We start from the raw sequence: 19,220 nt of genomic DNA on the forward strand, positions 1-19,220 counted from the left end.
CACTGTAAATGGAGTTTTCTGGTACCTGCTGCTAAACGCATCCTGACAGTCCCGGGGAGCCCCAGAGCTCCCACTGCCGAGGGGATCATGTACAAGCAATCAACTCGATTTGTATTTGCCTCTCAAAGGACACCAGCTGGTATCAGGGTAGGAGAATGACCCAAACAGAAGGGAAGGATGGAATGGAGCCCTCCCCTCCTTCCCTCGGGATCTCTATTCCACCAAGACCACAAAGGCTTAAACAGCCAAGGTTGGGGGAAGCTGGCAGCCGGGGACCGGGGATGGAAATGCAGTATAGGGACGCCTGGGTGGCTTAGCGGTTAGGCATCTGCCTTTGGCTCAGGACATGATCCCAGAGTCCCAGGATCGAGTCCCACATCGGGCACCCTGCATGGAGCCTGCTTCTCCCTCTGCCTGTCTCTGCCCCTCTCTGTGTCTCTCATGAATAAATAAAAGAAAAGAAAGAAAAAAGAAAAAAAAAAGAAAGAAAAGAAAAGAAAAGAAAAGAAAAAAAAAAAGAAACGCAGTGTAGAGGCAGAGAGGTCCAGGGAGGCCACTGGGTGCTGGCTTGGCTCCTTCCCTGGCTACACTGACCTGGGGCAAGTCACTGACTCTCTGAAGCTCGTATTCCTTGTGTGTAAAGTGGAAGACAACCAAGCTCTTCCCGTCTAGCTCAAGGCAATAACTCGTAGGGCCCAACCTAGAGTAGCTGGAAATACAGTTCATACACAGGAAAGTGCTAGTGAGGAATTCCCACCGAAGAACATTCCTGGAAGTCCCAGCACCTGGCCTGAGACAGACAGGAGCACCTAACGGCCTGGTCCAGTTGGCTCTTCAGGCTCGGATTCCATCTTTATTTTATTTTTTTTAATTAATTTATTTTTTTAGATTCCATCTTTAAGTTGTAGAGCATTCCACCCGCCTTGCTAAGGGTCAGATAGGGGACATGGGGTGGCCAGGAGCTGGAGAGGTCCAATTCTCATAAACCAGTATGGCAAAGGCACAAGGCACCAAGCCCTTGAGGGACCACGTCAAGGACGTACCTAGAATGACGATAGGATCAGTATCCACCAACAGGTGCGACCTACCTGAATCCTTATCACTGCCCCGTGGGAGGGACTTACAGTAGCCCCCCCCCCATCGCAATAGGTCGGATCCGAACACAGAGCAAGTAGGGGATTAGCAAGGCTCCCAGGGTAGCTTTGAAGTGGGGAGCTAGCAAGAACAGATCCCCACAAAGAGATCCGTGTGGTAGTTAGCTCTGGATTGTTTCAGGACAGTCCCCTTGTAAAGAGGTATGATCACGACTCTCATAGAAATATGAACTCTGGGGCCCCTGGGTGACTCAGTGGTTGAGCATCTGCCTTGGGCTCAGGTCGTGATCCCAGGGTCCTGGGATCGAGTCCCACGTCGGGCTCCCCACATGGAGCCTGCTTCTCCCTCTGCCTGTGTCTCTGCCTCTCTCTGTGTGTCTCTCATGAATAAATAAATTAAATAATTGGAAAAAAAAGAAATATGACATCAACAGGTAGCAAAGATCCTGTTTAGCTCATTAGTTTGTGATGGAACCAGCTGGTTCATAGAATCGCACGTACACACACAAGGAGAAATGCTGCAGGAAATCACAAAAAGACACACAACTGGCTTATTCCACAGGGGGTGTGGTGAACCAACCGCATTTCCACGGGGCGAGGGTGGGCGGGGGGCATCATTTGTATATCTCTGGACAAGAACCTTCCGCATCGCCCTTGTACCTACAACTTGCAGGGTTTTCAAGCAGTTCAAAGGCAGTGAAAGTCCCAGAGGCCTCACAGAGGTACCTCGCTTTCCACTGAAGACACCCAGTCATCTTTTCGGGCCCGGGCAGCGTCACGCAGCATCGGCCCCACAGCGTCGGTGTCGGTGGCATCACCCCGCACACTGGATGCCACCGCTCCAGGAAATTGAGGCTGCTCTGGAGCTGGGAGAGGGGATGGAAGCACTAGGGCTCTGCGCCTTAGGACTCTCCAGCTCAAAGAGCCCGAATGCTGAAGACTTTATCTTGCAGAAGCAGAAACTGAGGCCCGGCGAGGAAGGGGTTTTTCCCCAAAGGCAGAGCAGAGCCGGGCACTTTTGAAGGCAGAGAGGCTGAGAAAGGAGATCCCAAGGGGCTACTCGGTCCTCTGGCCTCAGGACAGTGACCCGGGAGCCCGACCCCTTCCTGCCCCTCCCGGTTCTTTCCCTCCCGGAATCGTCTTTGCAGAATTGGGGGGGGGGGTCATAACACCTCCCTCCCTGAGCTGTGCGATGCCAGGGTGAAATGGCATGATTTGGATAAAGTGCCTCCTAGCAGGTGCTCCACTGAAGTCACTTCCCTTCGCCCTCCTGAGTGGCCCTGTGACCCCAGGGCAGTGACAGGGGTCATTCTGCTTTCACTCCCCCAACGGGTTGCAACAAAACAGAAAGACCGCAGCTTCTCGCCCAGGATGAGTCACCCGCCCCTTTCTGGCCCAGATTCAACTCGACTGGCACGGCCTCGGGCTACCACCGCATTTCCTGTGCCAGGCTGGCCCATTAAGATCCATTTTGAGGAAAACACACAAAAAAAGAAGCAAGCGCACAAAAAATTAAGTGTACAGGGCCTCCCGCCTGGAGGGGCCCCGGAGTGGGGCTCAGACGGTGGGTGGTGGAGACAGCCAGGCAGGCAGCGGTGGGAACGGGGGGCACCCAGAGCCCCGGGGAACCGCTCCCCCGGCCCAGGGAAGCCGCAAACAGAGACACTGAGTTTGTTTCCCAGCAGGGTGAAGTCGGCCTGACCTTCAAACAGCCCGCAGGGCAGGGCTCCGCGCGTCTTCTGGGTCCTGGTATGACTGAGCAGCCGTCACATAACCCTATTGTGAGCAACCGGGTCTCGGTTCTCTGCCACAGTCTCAATTTCGGGGCATCCCTAATTTCCCTCTGCAGGGGCCCCAGGCTAGAAAGTGGTGGGGTTTTGTTTTGCTTTTTTCCGACACGCACCCTCGCCTCCAAGGGGCAACGGGGCCTTTCCCCTTCTCTGGGCTGGGAGGACGAGTGGACAAGGGCATCGAGGTCGGACAGGAAGGGACCCCCGAAGCTTCGGGACCCAGCCCCGGACTCCCGCGGGGTCAACTGGAAAAGCCACCGCAGGCCTGATGAGGACGCAGGCCCGAGAGGAAGACACTCCGGGGTCCGCAGAGCAGCGGCTCATCCCAGGCACTTGAGAAAAACCGACCCTCTTTTGCCAGAGGAGGAAGCGGGGACACGCAGCTAAGCCGGGACTAGAAGCCACGTCTTCCAGCACAGACGTCAGCCGTAGCGGTGGGGATCTGAGGTCAGAGGAGGGCAAAGCATCAGCCCGGGCACACCAGGTCACCAGTGGGGCTGGGATGGGAACTTGAGGTAGGGGGTGAGGGGGTGGCCCAGGGCAAAGCTCCTCTCACTCCACCACCTGGCGCCTCGCCTTGGAGATCTCCGGCCACAGAAGCTCCATGTGTGGCACCACAGGCAGCTCTTCGCAGCTCAAGGATGGCAAAGAGGTTTCCTCTCTATTTCTCCTCGAGGGTGGGTCGGCAGTGGTTGCGGGGATCTCCCTGTCGAGAAGACCTTGGGAGAACGTGAGCTCGCCAGGGCAGAGGCCTTGCTGGGCCGGGTCGGCCGTGGGTATCGGAGGCAGACCGGCCACTCTCGACTCCCAGATTCCATTTGCACTCCCTTTTCTCCCACGATGAAGGGCATTCCTGTGGGCAGACCATGGAAGTGGCAGGAGCAGGCCAGTCTAGAGCTTGGTCTACTCCTCGAGGCTGACAATAAGACAAGTGGACTTCCGACTCCTGAGATCTGCCGTCTTGAGAAGAATTCCAATCTCTCTTGGAAAAATCAAAGTTCATCACCGGAGTCCACAGCTACGCTGGGACGTGAACGGCTCCCCCAGTGCTTCCCACCATGGGAATTTAACACACTTCCCTGTTGGGGGGTGGATGACTGCTCCCAATTCCTCCTGGCCCTGTAATTATTACTAGGCCTACATATTCTTTTTGTCTTGTGACTTGGCACTACCCCTGAGTAGAAAAGGGAAAGTACGCAACCGAGCCCGTCAACTCCGGACTTGGCCGTAAGACCTGTTTTAGCCGATGGGACATGGTTGGAAGTGACAGGGTGTCTGTTCTGGAAAGCCACCTTAGGAGGCACCTTGTGCTTCTGCTCACGTCTTTTCAACTCCTGCTGTTTGCCACGATAAGAGTTTCCCCCAAGTAGTTTCTGCCCTCATTCAGTTCATGTCCCTAAAACAAAGACATGGGAAACAGACCCAAAGGGACTCCTTTCCTATTGTTAGCACTGTTGATCCAACAAGCTAAATCCGATAGAGCCACGTGAACTGACTGCAAATATGTAAGAAAAATACATGCTATGAGCACCTGGGAGGCTCAGTGGGTTTGGCGTCTGCCTTTGGCTCAGGTCATGATCTCAGGGTCCGGGAATCAAGCCCTAGATTGGGCTCTCTGCTCAGCGGGACCCTGCTTTTCTCTCTCTCTCCTTCTACCCTGCCCCCTGCTTGTGTGCTCTCTCTCTCTCTCTCTCTCTATCTCTCTCTCTCTGTTTCTCTCTCTCAAATAAATAAATAAAATCTTTTAAAAAAAAAAGAGAGAGAAAAAAATACATGTTATTACAAGCCATTGGTGGGGGGAGGGCTCTACAGCCTTATCAAGCAAAAATAATAATAAAACACAGACTGTTCTGTAGGTTATTTCATCCAAAACAATCTTGAAATTTAATCAATATTCTCGTATCACGTAATACAGAAAAATGGCCCCCTTTTAATAATTTATATAGATTGTGAATTGACACCATGGCATCTAGCTTGCACATCAGTCTCTCATGAACTTGGGCAAAGTGAGTCTGCTCCCAAGACTAACGACGACTCAGGAGATCTTCAGGGGTTCAAAGGAGGGCCAACAACCGGAGAGGTGAAGTCAGGATCCGCAGATAAGAGGACACACAAACGTCCACTCACTGCAGAGATGTTCTGGACAGTGAGGGGTCTGGGGAATGATGTTTCCTCGCTGCCCCCTCACCTCGCTGGGGGTATAGAGGGATGGAGTTCTCAGATGGCAAGGGTGGACCACATTTGTAAGAGACGAGGTGAGAAAGGGTTCAAGCTTCCCTTGCAGCAGCAGAATGCTTTGAACACAATCTTACATGTGTCCCCAACCTGAAGTTGATCAGAATTTGAGCTGCTTCCAGCTTGCTGCTCTGGGGGACCCTGTGCGGGAGCCAAGGCCCTTGCGGTTCGGCCTCTGTCTGGTCCCCTGGGCTGATAGCTACACGGGGCACAGTCCTGGCCGTGGGGACACTGAAGGCTAAAGAAGGAGAAGGGATTCTCTGCGGAGAATGAGAAGGCCATGCGAGGCGAGGGTCCCTGAAGAGTCCCTCCAAACTCCAGCACCCCGATGCCCTCCAAACCAATACCCTGGAGGCAGTCGTGTTCATCCTGTTTAGAAGAACACAAAATACAGTGGAGAAATCGTTCCGAACCGTGGTCCAGAGGCAAACCCAATCGTGGCCGCTGTCGGCACGTGAGGCCAGCCTGTTGCTTCTCTCCGAAGAAGTGAGAGACTCCAGATGCCAGGTTGCGCCTCCAGAAATCAGCAGGTGCCTCTCCTGTACTCGAAGGCATCGTTCCGCCCACAGGCTCCACTGTCCCACGTGAATCAGAGTGACAGGACCAGAGTCCCCGGGCCACACTCCTCCTGAGATCCATTTGCCCTCTGATCAGGGGAGATCTGAGGGCCCCCCGACCCCCGGGAGCTCGTCCATCTCACACCTGTCGGTGCCAGATGCTAACACCTTCAACCTCTTTCCCGCCCTGACTTCATAATAACGTGGGATCACACACCAGGCACCGAGGCAAAGAAGGCATCCCTGAGATATTCCGGGGCCAGCCGCGGAAGGGAGGGCTGGGAAGCCTGAGACAGAACGAGACAGGCCCCGGATCCACGTAACAAACTCACAGGGGTCGGGCAGGAAACGGCTCCCGTCCACGTTCCCCTGGGGCAACATTATATGACATTGTTTTCTCTCTCTCTGAAAGCAGAGGGAGACAAATTACATCTTGAATTAGGGCTTCTAGGAACTGGCAAGTCACCGTTTAAAGGGACATGAACTGTGTAGGAGGGAGGAAAGTGAGCTGACACCATGTGCAGGGAACCAAGATGAGGATCCCATGTTCCAGGTGGTTCTCTGATGCTCCTGCAGGCAAGTCTCGTTCCCCTTCCAGGCCTCAGTGTCCCCCAGAATTTAAGGGTGGGGAAGGATCAGAAACACCCAGCTCAGGCATTCCGAATTCAGCTCCCCAGAAATTGCCCTGCTTTGGCGCCCTTACCCTGGACCCTCAAAAACCAGCAGGATCTGCAGGTGCCAAGGCGTTGGACCTGATTTTGTTTGAGTTTAAACCAAGAGCAAACAAAGCATTTACTTGGTGTTGAAGATTCAAGAAAACTGCCAGAACCGCCTCTATGACAGAAGGAAAATGGCCAAGTGTGTTCATCCCAACGCCATCGAAAGAAATTTTCCCCCGACTTTGAGGAAAGCATGGTCACGCTTTAACTGCTAACTCGCTTGCATCAACTATTACGGAACTTAAAATCATTAATTTTCACATTAACGATGTTTGGCTTTAATTCCCACACTAACCATCACGCTGTGACTTTGATTTCTCCTCCAGCCGTCATTTTATGACTTACACAAATATTTAAGCATCACTGTGAAAGTAGTTGAAACTAATGATCAAGGATCCTTAATACATTGCGTAGAAAACTAAATTACCAAAGTCATTAGCAGCCGGGGAATGTTCATCTTCTTGAAGAATATATTATCAGGGGGCGCCTGGGTGGCTCAGTCAACTGAGCGTCCGAGTCCATGTCGACTCTGGTTGTGATCTCAGGGTTGTGAGATGGAGCCCTGCCTCAGGCTCTGGTGCTGGGCCCCTCTCCCTCTGTTCCTCCCCCTGCCCCCACCTCAAATAAATAAATAAATATTTTTTTTAAAAGAAGAGAATATATATTATCAGGAGTTCAAATATGCAAACTGAGAGAAAATGTATTTTTTTTGTAGCCTCCTCTCCTGCCGACAAGTACTGTGATGCTTAGAGATCGCCCAAGGGAAGCTCCTATTTGTGGTGTTATTTTTTTCTGACTTGGCAGAGGCAGCACTGAAACCCAGGTCCCTTGCTTCCCAGTTCAGTTCTCAGGCCACAGCACAACTGTCTTCATGTTATGAATTAGTTGTCTCTCAAAAGGCTTCTTGTCTCCAAAATAGGACTCTTCCCAACCACGAGGTAAAGCTTGTGAAGCCTTTCGTAATGACTCACGCAGAAGCAAAGATTCCCCAGCACAGAAGCAAGTCATAATATAAACACCCCACAGCCCGGGGCTGTGACAAAGCTCCAGCCCCTGTGCGCCATGGGCAGTCCCCAATCCAAGATGGCCCCAGGGCGGCTAACCCCAGAGAGCACTAGAAACTCAGGAAAATGCCCTCTAGTGCCTCCTTTGCCCTCATCACGGACGTAGTGAATAGAACTTCCTCCCACCGTCTGTCTTTTTTTCCCTCTTTCCGTCCATCCCTCTATCCCTTCCGTTGTCCATGTGCTGTAGATTGGATCCACTAAGGCCCCAAGTCTCATCCCTTCCTACGCTCATACGTTTGCCATGTAACAGTGAAGTGCTCTCCCGCTCTGTCTTTGGGTCCTACCCTGAGACTTGCTTTGGCCAGTGGGATGCTCACAGACACGTCACGTGCAGAGGCAAGAAAAATTACCTGCACGTTTGTACTCTATTATTTGTGGTCTCTTCCATAAGTGCGGGCTGGCCTGCTGGGATACGAGAGACACATGAAGCCGAGTCAAGTCCCCACAGCTACACAGTCACAGCCGCCCATGATGACCCAGCAGCTGGCCAGCTCCCCAGAAGGGCGACCGGCTCAGGCAGTTTCCACAGAGCTGACTAGCTGACAACCTGAGACATGAGTGATAAACAGGCATTGTCATAAGCGACTGAGGTTTTGTGGTTATTTATTACTCAACACGACCGTGGCAATAAATATTTGATACAAGACCCAGCAACGTTTACCAGTGTCTTCTATGTCCTATGCTGACTTGTGAACAATAGAGGAAAATCAGTCATGGCTCTTCCTCTTGGGACTCCAGTTCTGTCCCTGACCCCAGGGACAGAACGTCTTTTTATCTAGGAGGATCTTGTCCCACCATCCCCTAACAGAACTCTCAAGGCCTAACTCCTGGCCTCTTAACAACAAGAAAAATGATCTGAAGGCAGAATGAAGTAGCAGAATCTCATTAAGGACAAGGTCCAGGTGCGAATGGCAAATAACTTTTTAGGAAATAACCGCAGGGGGATAAAAAAGGGAAATAACCACTGTTAAACACACATGCTTTTATTCTCCCATATAAAAACCCCAGAGGTGGGCATTCCAGGGATTGTATAACGTTCTGCAAAGCCATCCAGGATCCTTATCTGGATGCCATCCTCAACGCGCCTTCCACCTCCATAATCTATGATAGCTACTCAAGCTCCAGCTATCACCTGCACATTCCAGCCAGCAAGATAGAGGAAGGACAAAAGAAGGTTTCCAGAGGTCACACAAGACACTACCACTTATATGTCATTGGCCAGAACTTTGTCTCATGGCCACCTCTACTGCAAAGAAGACCGGCTTTGTAAGCCTAGTCACAAACTGGAGCTTCTAATACGAAGAGGGAAATGGAGGATGGAAATTGGGAAACAACTAGTAGTTTCTGCTCTAAGTATAAACAGGTTTTAGATCAGAAAGATCTAGGTCCATATGACAGCTCAACCGGGGGCTCAGCCTCTCACCTGGGAAGATGCTTTGCTTCCTCAGGCCTCAGCATCCCGACCTATATATAATGGGATGAGGGAAAGAGTAGGTCCACATGGCCTCTTAGGTCCCTTCTGGCTCTTTCCTTTCCAGGGTCATAGAGTGAAGGTCCTGATGAGGTCGGCCTTCCGTCAGAGGCTCACAGAGACACACCTGTTTATACACCCAGGTGACATTTCCTCTTCAGTCTGAAAGCATTTATGGAACTGAAAGGTGAGCATCCAGCACAAACCTGTGTCGGACATAGAGAGAGCTACGTGAGCTCTTTCATGGCTGCTCCTCAAGTCATATAGACGTGGCTGTCTTGGGGGCCTAGAAGCTTCTCGGCGCCATAACCCTCAGGCACCCGGTAATGGTCAGAGAACAAAGATCTGATTATGCTGTTCAACTCCTGCCCGGGACCCATTACCAGGGAGCTGTGTTACTCAAAAAGATTTGAGAAGGGAGCAGTCAGATATTCAAAATCCAGCCAGGTGACATTTATGTGGCCCTGTATGGAGTGAGAAGAGAGAAAAATATATTTTAATTTACCATCAAATTGTATAGCCTATATGTGCACTTTATACAGGGAAGAAACCTTTGCTTAGAGTCTTATTAAGACCTTCTACAAGTGTTATAAAGCCTCACAGTTCTGTGATTTTCTTTCCAAAAAATGTCTAGATCTATGGGCTTTGTCTTTATCCACCTGGAAATCATCATTACTGGCTTAGTGGCAGACGTTATTACACTCTGATAAATTAGAGTCATTTCATTTCCAACTCATAAACCCTCTTACTTTGAGATTCAAATATGTATTTATCTCTCCCCTTGGGAGAAAAAAAAAATCAGAATGGCACGGAAATCCAGGGCCAGCAGAATGCTCTGTTGGCTGCAAAATTCATGGCTGCCCTGAATTTCACATGAAATGTCCAAATAACAAGAACAAAACTGGCAACATTAGGTATGGAATGTCGACCCAGAACTTTGGGTTCAAGGTCTCAAAGAATCCTTTAAAAACTCAAAGAGGTATGATAACCCCATTTTTAGACATGGAACATTGAAGCTCAGAGAAGCCACACAACACGTCCAAGGTCACACAAGCCAACACACAGCTGAGTTGCGATTCGTACAATAGCTGGCACATCGTTAAGACTCATAAATGTTACTATTATGCTGACTCCCCGTGAAATGATTCTTGCCTATTTGGGCAAGGTGGTCGCGAGGTGGGCTCGACCCCACGCCACGCTGACTGCCGTGGGAGAAGCCCATACCCTCTCCTGCGGGGTTCCAGCCCCCCAACCAGAACCAGAGGATTTGTCTCGTATGCTGCTGGTTTCTGAGAATGTTGCATTTCACTTTTTAGGGTTTCATCAGAACAGTCTTAAGAAATCATCTCTTCCATATCCCCAGGGAGCTAAGAATCTACTGTCTTGGAAATCAGTTATAAGGCCAAGTGAAGAACTTGAAAAGGGTGGAACCTCTCGGTGGCCTCAAACCTTCCTTCACAAAGAGCAGCTTCTCATTTATCCCCGGAGACCACGGATGAAGCACATTCGGGTGGTCAGATGTTCCAGATGGAAAAGTTGCTGCACGTTACATACGGATGCACCGTCACTGCTAGTACCTATTAGCAGACAGAGAAAACCCTGGAAGAGTGGATGGGGATACACCAGTAGATAAACCTACTGACTTGGAAACCTTGAATCTCCTTCTTGATTATTTTGAAAAAAAAAAATTTTCTGCAACACTTTGGTGTTTGCCTTATAACACAGCGCTCTTCTGTCCCCCTGTCGCTTACCAGCATGCGAGTGTATGTTTCCTTACATCCCCTCTGTTTACATCTTTCAAGCAGCAAGGCAGCAATATATAGAGATTCTTACTCAAATCCAGTTATATTTATGCACCATCTCCCGGGTATATATGGCGCTGCACTGGGATCTGTGTGTACCATATGGAGATACAATCAATGGCCATTCAGAGGCCAAAAGTTTGTCCACTTATCATTCAATCTCATTGCGCCATCCCCTCTGGGTCAGGGAAAGTGATGGAGCCTCATGAGCATAAAAGCTCACAAAGGGAGCACAGCGATGTGGGTGGCCACATCTCCAGAGCCGGCCTGGTGTGACATCAGGGAAAGCACAGGTGTCCCTCCAAAACACACCATGCGGTGCAACAAGCAACTTGATGCACACGGTTCTCCTCGCCCTAGACAAGGTGGGAATTGTGGGTGCCATTTTAGACATGAGCAAATGAGACCCAGAGAAGGGAAGTGATTTGCCCTGAGTGGGAAGAGCAGAAGTGTGACTCCACCTAAGGCTGAGTAATCTTTGGAGCCGTGGACCTCCCAGATGACTTGGTGTTAAGGGGAAAACATTCTTGGGAGGAATGGGGGAAGCCCACATTTTGCCTCTGCATGGCATGCGGCCCTACACTACCCAGGGCTCCTCTGTGTCTACCCACTCTCCTAAAAGGGGAGGGAGGAAGAGTATAACTCAGAGCCAAGCAGGATTGCCCACCAGAGTTCCTGAGAAATGATCTGCCACTGTCGCGTGGCGCCTCAGGTGACAGAGAGCGGCCAGGGGCATGCATCCCCTCTTCGGAAGCGCGGGCCTCTCAGCTGCGGCCCCAAAAGGCTCAGAATGAAGCCCTCTGTCTCTGCACCATGGTAAATCATGCCACTGTGAAGTTTCAGTGTAACAAAGAGGTGATTCACGTATGACTCAGAGCAACCATAGAATTTCAGAGATGTTCTCCTGGACCACAGCAAGTAGTGATGCGAGCTCCGTCTTCCTGCTCCAGCCTTTGTACTTGGTGTCAGATCTGAGTAATAAGTGATATATTAAATGACTGGTGACAGTCCTAACCCTTCCTTCCTCCCCACCCCCACCACACTCAGAAGCCAGCCAGTGTGACAAAATTTCAATACCAAAACCTCCACCGAGAACAGTGAAACTTGTCTTCTCTTCATTTTCCCACAAGTCTCAAACTGATACTGGAAATTTTTTTTCTTTGTCTCCAGCGTAATCGAAAAATGTGTTTTTATTTAGAAGCAATCCAAAAGTCAAGCCTATTTTTAGAATGTGAATTTACAGAGGATTTTTCCAAAGGGTTCTTAAGTATCGATTGTGTAAGAGCTACAAAAGGGTTTTATTTGTGGCAATCGCCCTGGAGCTTTGAAGGGCGCCCAGGGGTTAGGATTCCTGGAAATTGAGAGGCCTAAATCCTTTGAAAGAATAAACCAAATTTCCAGCTCAGACAGTATGGACAAGAGATGAGTTCACGTTCAAAACAATGCTCTTCCACAAGCTTTGTAGAGGGGAACATGAGTGCATCCCATCACGTTTATTATGTAGGTCACACAACGAATCAGCAACTGCTTGCAGGCCATACAGAGTGGGGATCACCTAAGAGTGGAGATCTGCCCCTTCGTGTAAGTGGATGGACTACAGAGGTATGATTTCTCTTATATGTAGAAACTAAAAAAAAAAAAAACCAACAAACTAAACCAGCTCATAGGTACAAAGAACAGATTGGTGCTGGGAGTTTGTGAAATGGGTGGAGGGAGTCCAAAGACACAGACTTCCAGTTATACAAGTCATGTACGGCATGGTTATTATAGTTAATAACACTGTATTGTATATTTGGAAGTTGCTAAGAGAATACATCCTACATCTTAAAAGCTCTCATCACAAAAAAAAAAAAAAAAAAAAAAAAAAAAAACTTGTAACTACTCAGGGTGACAGGTGGTAACTAGACTTACTGCGGCGATCATTTCACAGTGTACACAACTATCAAATCATGAGGTTGTACACCTGAAACTAATACAGTGCTTCTTGTCAATTATATCTCCATAAAAATAAATACGAATAAGAGTGAAAGGACTAAGAAGGGATTCTCTCTCCCATAATGGGATTTAGTGCTACATAATACCATGCCCATGCTCAATCTCACATCATTCTACTCCCCACCAAGGGACTGGGCTGCACACCTCGGGAAAATGTAGTAGCAATGCCCACACCTAGCAAACATCCTGAGGTCTCTGAATGATCAGAGCTCTCATTCAAACAGAAGAAGACTTAAGGGCACCTGGGGGGCTCAGTTGGTTAAGCATCTGCCTTCAGCTCAGGTCATGATCTCAGGGTCCTGGGATCGAGTCCCATGTCAGGCTCCTTACTCCGCAGGGAGCCTGTTTCTCCCTCTCCCTCTGCCTGCCCCTTCCTCTGCTTGTGCGCATGCTCTCCCTCTCTCTCTCTGTCAAATAAATAAATAAAATCTCTATTTTAAAAAAGAAGTAAACTTAAAAGAAAGTGGAGTGAGCAATCTATCTTTCCTCTCATGTAGACAGTACTTTGTGTCTGTAAAGAGACTTCATGCCCTGTGTCTCACTTAACCACAGCTGTTTGCAAACCACCCTAAAACAGCCACTTATGATCATCATGTGTGAGTTGCATGGGAGTTGACTGATCTCAGCTGGGCTTAGCTGGGGTGCTCATCTGGAGTGACCCTGATCTGTCTCTCATCCTCTTCCTGAACTAATGGGCTAATGGGGTCATGTTCTTTTGTGTCAACGGCAGGAGCAGAAGTGGCTTGAAATTCTAATACAATCCTTTTTGCCCACAAACCATGGACCAAAACGAGTCACTTAGTCAAGTCCAAAATCAGAAACAAGGAAATATACTCTGCCCGTGTCGGTGCCGTGGCAAAGGTACGACCATGGACAGAAGTAACTCTTAAAACTCAATCCAACTTTCAAAAGGGCAAAGGATTGTAATCGACATTCCTCCAAACAAGATATACAAGGGGCTAATATATACGCGGAAAGATGCTCAACATCATCCGTCATTAGGAAAACACAAATCAAGCCATAATGAGATGCTACTTCATACCCGCTGGGATGGCTAAAATAGAACACAGATAACAGCAAGTGTTGCCAAGGGCGTCAAGTGAACGGAACCCTCAGACGTTGCTGGAAGCTCTGCAAAACAGCACTGCCACTCTGAAAACAGGTGGGCAATGTCTCAAAGTGCTAAACATAGAGTTACCATTGACTCAGCAATTTTACTTCCAGGTATATATAAAATATGTATATTATTATTATATATATTATATATTATATAATATAAAATATATATTATAAATTATATATAATTATATATATAATTGGCATTATAATATATAATATATAATATATATAATTGGTATATATAATTATAATTATATATATATAATTGGCATGCGATCGGTTTTCTTGGAGATTATATAATATATATAATATATTATTTATTAGATTATTTATTAGATTATTATTATTTATTAGATTATATAATATATATAATATATATATATTATATAATATATATAATCTCCAAGAAAACCGATCGCATGCCAATTGAAAGACTTACAAACATTCATAGTGATATTCCACAGCCCAAAAGTGGAAACAACTCAAATGTCCATCAACAGGTGAACAGATAAAATATGATATGTTCATATAAAGGGAACATTATTTGAAAAAAGAAATGAAAGACCGAGATGGATGAACCCTGAAAAGGGTTATGATAAGTGAAAGAAACCAGACACAAAAGACTACATATTGTAGGGTTCCATTTCTATGAAACGTCCAGAACAAGCAGCTCCGTAGAGACAGAAAGTAGGTTCATAGTTGCCAGGGGCTGGAAGGAAGGGGAACAGAGAGTGGCTGCTAATGGGTATGGAGTTCCTTTTGGGGTAATTTAGGAATCAGACCATGGTGATAGTGGCATGACCTTTTGAATGTACGAAAAACTGAATTTTCCAGAAGTGTGAATTTTGTGGTATATGATTTATATCTCAATGAAGCTATCATTTTAAAAATGAATTTTTTAAAGAATCCAATTAGAAAATGGGCAAAAGGCACAAAGAGACATTGTACCAAAGAAGACGCGTGGGTAACTAATAAGCATAGTAAAAGATATCCCACATCATTAGCCACTGGAAACCTGTACATTCGCTCACAGTGAAAACCAGATCACACCTGGCTAAATGGCAAAAAATAAAAAATAGTGGGGTGGGGGGGCGATCCCACTGGAGGAGATGCAGAAAAATAGGATCCTTCATTCATAGGAATGAAAAATGGGACGGTCACTCCAGAAAATATTTTGGCACTTTCTTTCAAAACTAAAAATGGAGGGCACCTGGGTGGCTCAGTTGGTTGGACGTCTGCCTTCGGCTCAGGTCATGATCTCGGGGTCCTGGAACTGAGAAGGGCCTACTTCTCCCTTTCCCTCTGCTGTCTCCCTGCTTGCTCTATCTCTCTCTCTCTCTCTCTCTTTCTCTCTCAAATAAATAAATTTTTAAAAATCTTTAAAAAAAAAAAAACAACTAAAAATTGATTTATCATGCAATCCAGCGATTACATCTTGGGGCATTTATCCCTCAGAAATGAAGAACTTATTTTCACATAGAAAATAATACTTGAGTGTTCATAGTAGCTTTGTTTGTGACAAAGACCAGGAACCATTCAAACATCCCTCAATGCGTGAATTGTTAAACACACATGGATTACGACTCAGTAGTCACGAGGAATGAACTACTAATACACCCTGTACTCGGATGAACCTCAACGAAATTTGGCCCAGTGAGAACAACAACAACAACAACAAAAAAAACAGCAACCTGAAAAAGATACATGTATACTGTATGTTTCCATTTATGTGACATTCACGAAGTGACATAACTACAGAAATGGAAGATCAGTGGTTTCCAGGGGTTAGAGATGGTGGGGCGGGAGGGTGGGTGTGACAACAACGGGGGTAATGCACAGGAGCCTTGTGGCGACCGTAGTTAAGTGTCTTGATTGTGGTGCACTCACACGAGCCACACATGTAATGAAATGACACACAGGCACACACAGCACACATGTACTATGGATTGTAGCAATGTTAATTTCCGGGTTTTGATTCTTTAAAAAAAAAAAAAGAAGATTTATTTATTCATGAGAGACACACAGAGAGACCCAGAGACACAGGCAGAGATACAAGCAGGCTCCCTGCAGGGAACCCGATGCGGGACTCCATCCCTGGACCACTATCACGTCCTCAGCTTAAAGACAGATGCTCAACCACTGAGCTACCCAGGTGTGCCCCGGGGTTTTGATTCTGTTTGTGACGCAAGATGTTAACACTGGGGGAGTCTGGGTGAACGAGGTTCACGGGATCTCTCTGCACATTTTTTACAACTTCCTGCAAATGTGCAATTATCTTCCTCTTTTTTTTTTTTTAAGATTTTATTTATTTATTCCTGAGAGCCCCAGAGAGAGGAGGCAGAGACACAGGCAGAGGGAGATGCAGGCTCCCTGTGGGAAGCCGGACGCGGGACTTGATCCCGGGACCAGGATCATGCCCTGAGCCAAAGGCAGGCGCTCAACTGCTGAGCCACCCGGGGATCCCTGTGTAATTATCTTCCAAACAGAAGTATTTAAAAGCCTGAATTTGTCCTCATCCAAAATGTGCTCCTCTTCCTCAATTTTCTCATTTCATATCCATAGATGGGAAAGCCAGACACAGAGGCATCAGCCCATACTCCTCCTTATCCATCCCTGTCATCATCAAACAATAATAATGGTGATGATGGTGACAATGAAAATAATGAAACAATATTTATGGAATACTTCTTCTCCACCCTCCTGCTTACAGCACACATGGCCTCATCATCAACTCCTCACCTCAACTCTGTTAGCTTTAAAATGATTTTAAAGGTAAGGAAATGAGGGTTCCAGGGGCTAATAACTATGGCCAAGGTCCCACAGCTTGCATACACATGTAAACGTTCGTGGATGAAATAACCAAGTTCTATTTATATAGATCCAATAGATGTGTTTACAATGGCACATTACATAAAACCCATTAATTCGGATGTACTGCTACCCTCGTCCGCTCCCTGAAACAATTCCACTTAAATGCTTCACAGACATCTTTAACGTCAGCCTTCATCTAACACAGGTTTCCCAAGTATATTGTCTCGATTTCTTATTTGAAAATAGTGCTTTTGAGCCCATAGACAATGCTGTCCTTGAAAAAGCTAAAAGGACCCATTTAGACAACATTAAGGATAAATTTAGGTTTTTTTAAAAAACACTTTGCTATGTGGTTCTCACACTCAGCTATGTTGTTCAGTGGTTCTCAACACTGAAAGAGAATTAAAATCAGAACGAGCACTGGGTGTTATGTTACACTATATGTTGGCAAATCGAACTTCAATCAAAAAAGTGAAAGAAAAAAATACTCAAAGCAATAAAGTCAAATTCTGATCCCTTAAAAAAGAGAGAGAATTAAAATCATACTGTATTTAAAAGGATAAGGACAGGTCAAAAAAATATACGGTATTATATAAACCTCAAAGTTGCTAAGACTAGATCTCCATCGTGCACGACGCAAAAAGGACACGATAATTATGTGGTGTGATAAAGGTGTTGGCTAACGCTCCTGTAGTCATACTGTTGTAACACATTAATGGAGCAGGCCAGCACGTTAGACGCCTCAAACTTACACGATGTTCTAGGGCAACATTTTAATTGGGGAAAACACCTGGGGAGCATTAAAAACTATCAAAGCCCACAGAGTGAGTCTGCTGGGCTGGAGTGGACACGGGGTGTGGCACTCTTTCAAGTTCCTCTCGTGATCCCAAGTGTAGCCTTGAGCTGAGAACCACTTGTTTACAGGCATTGCCATCTCCACAGTGTAATTCTGTGGGTCGCAGTCTTGTTCATACACAAGAATCGCCTGGAAAGCTTTGTAAAAATACTGAAGCCCAGGATCCACTCCCCACTCCCCTCCCAATAAAATAAATAAATAAATAAACACATAAATACATAAATACATAAATAAATACATAAATAAATACATAAATAAATACATAAATAAATAAAATTTTAAAAATCAAAAAAAAAAAAACCCCTCTAATTTAGTTAGGCCTCAAGGCATTCTTACATTTCAAAACCACCTCGGAGAGACCTCTTCCGCAGCCAGAGTTGAGAACCTGCCACTTACAGGGACCGCTTTGTAAGTGAGGTTCAAAGGACTGTTGAACCCACCGTCAAATTCTTGGGATGTTAAGATCGCATCCCCCTCCCGCCCAAAGCCCTACCCCACTGACCCCGTGGCTGCAAAACTGTGTGGACCGCCCTTGCTTTTTCCTTTTCCTGTATACCAGGTGAACCTCTATCAGCATCCAAAGACAGCACTGATGGAGAATGTTTTAACCTAATTCGGCTTCCCCAAATAGCACCTGGTTGTCCTAAATAAAGGACTTGAAAGAGTGTCCCTTCAGGTGAGAGCTTTTGTGAGAACTTGGATATAAAGCAACCCCCCCCCCCCCGCCTTTTACCTGAAAGACAGACTGGGAAGGTGTCACCTGTTCTTGCACACTTTGTCAACAGCAACGATGGCGGGAACGCTCACAACACGTAGGCACCGCGCCAAATGTCTTCCACCCACCTGACTTCACTCCATCCTAAAAATACATCTGGGACCAGGGAGCAGCATTATTTCCACTTTGCAGAGTTGAAAGTCCAGACAGAGGTGAAGTCCATGTGCCCAAGGTCAGCACCCGGCAGGTGTCTCCGAGACAGAAGACGGACCCGGGCTGTCGGGCCCACCTCTGGCCGTGCTGTCCTCAAGGCGTGTCACAGCAGCCACCAGGACTTCTGTCCCCATGCCCGATGGCCGGCTGGGAGGAGGCCACAGCCCGGGCACACAGGGCAGAGCCCCACAGGGACGGTCCCTGCTGCCCCTCCCCGCAGCCCAGCATTCCCTGGGCCCCTGGCTCTGTGACATCACAGCCCCCGTGTGCCCGGCCAGCTGCAGGTGAGCGAGCCCCCGGCCAGGCCAGCGGAGGACGGCGCTCCCCGGGCCCCACAGGCACAGCGTGCCCGTCCCCCCTGCACACCCCACATGCCCAGGTGCAGGGGTGCCCACCAGCCCTGACTGCCCTGACCCCCCCTTCCCCCAGGTCTGGGTCCCGGCCTCCCCACCCGTGCCAGCCGAGCCAGGGGCCCCCAGTTCCAGGAGCCTTCCGGGGTGGCCCTGCTGGGTCCTTCTGTCCCCTCCCAGGCAGCCCTGGACACCTGAGGCTCACAGCCCGCGGGGCCCAAGCCGAGGGCCCTTTGCTCTGGCTCCTGCCCCCACCTAGAGGCGGGTCCCGGTAGCGCAGGACACCGCGCACCTGTGGCCCAGCCCGGTCACGGCCACATGGGCCACATCCCCTTCAGCATCAGCATTTACCTTCCGGAGCTTTGGCGATGCAGCAGGCCGAGGCGCCCAGCACTTACCACCATTAGCCGATCCTCGCAACCGCCT

At 48.1% G+C, this 19,220-nt stretch overlaps 1 long non-coding RNA gene across 1 annotated transcript; it reads right to left on the minus strand.

Annotated features, from left to right (window-relative positions):
* Positions 1 to 8,429: 8,429 nt before the first annotated feature.
* On the minus strand, positions 8,430 to 18,630 carry LOC112923018 (uncharacterized). Its single transcript, XR_003235579.2, has 2 exons — positions 18,250 to 18,630; positions 8,430 to 9,397 (listed from the first exon to the last, which is right to left on the minus strand). It is a non-coding gene; the product is annotated as an uncharacterized lncRNA (long non-coding RNA).
* Positions 18,631 to 19,220: the final 590 nt, after the last annotated feature.

Source organism: Vulpes vulpes, chromosome 12 (genome assembly GCF_048418805.1).
Source record: "Vulpes vulpes isolate BD-2025 chromosome 12, VulVul3, whole genome shotgun sequence".
NCBI lineage: Eukaryota > Metazoa > Chordata > Mammalia > Carnivora > Canidae > Vulpes > Vulpes vulpes.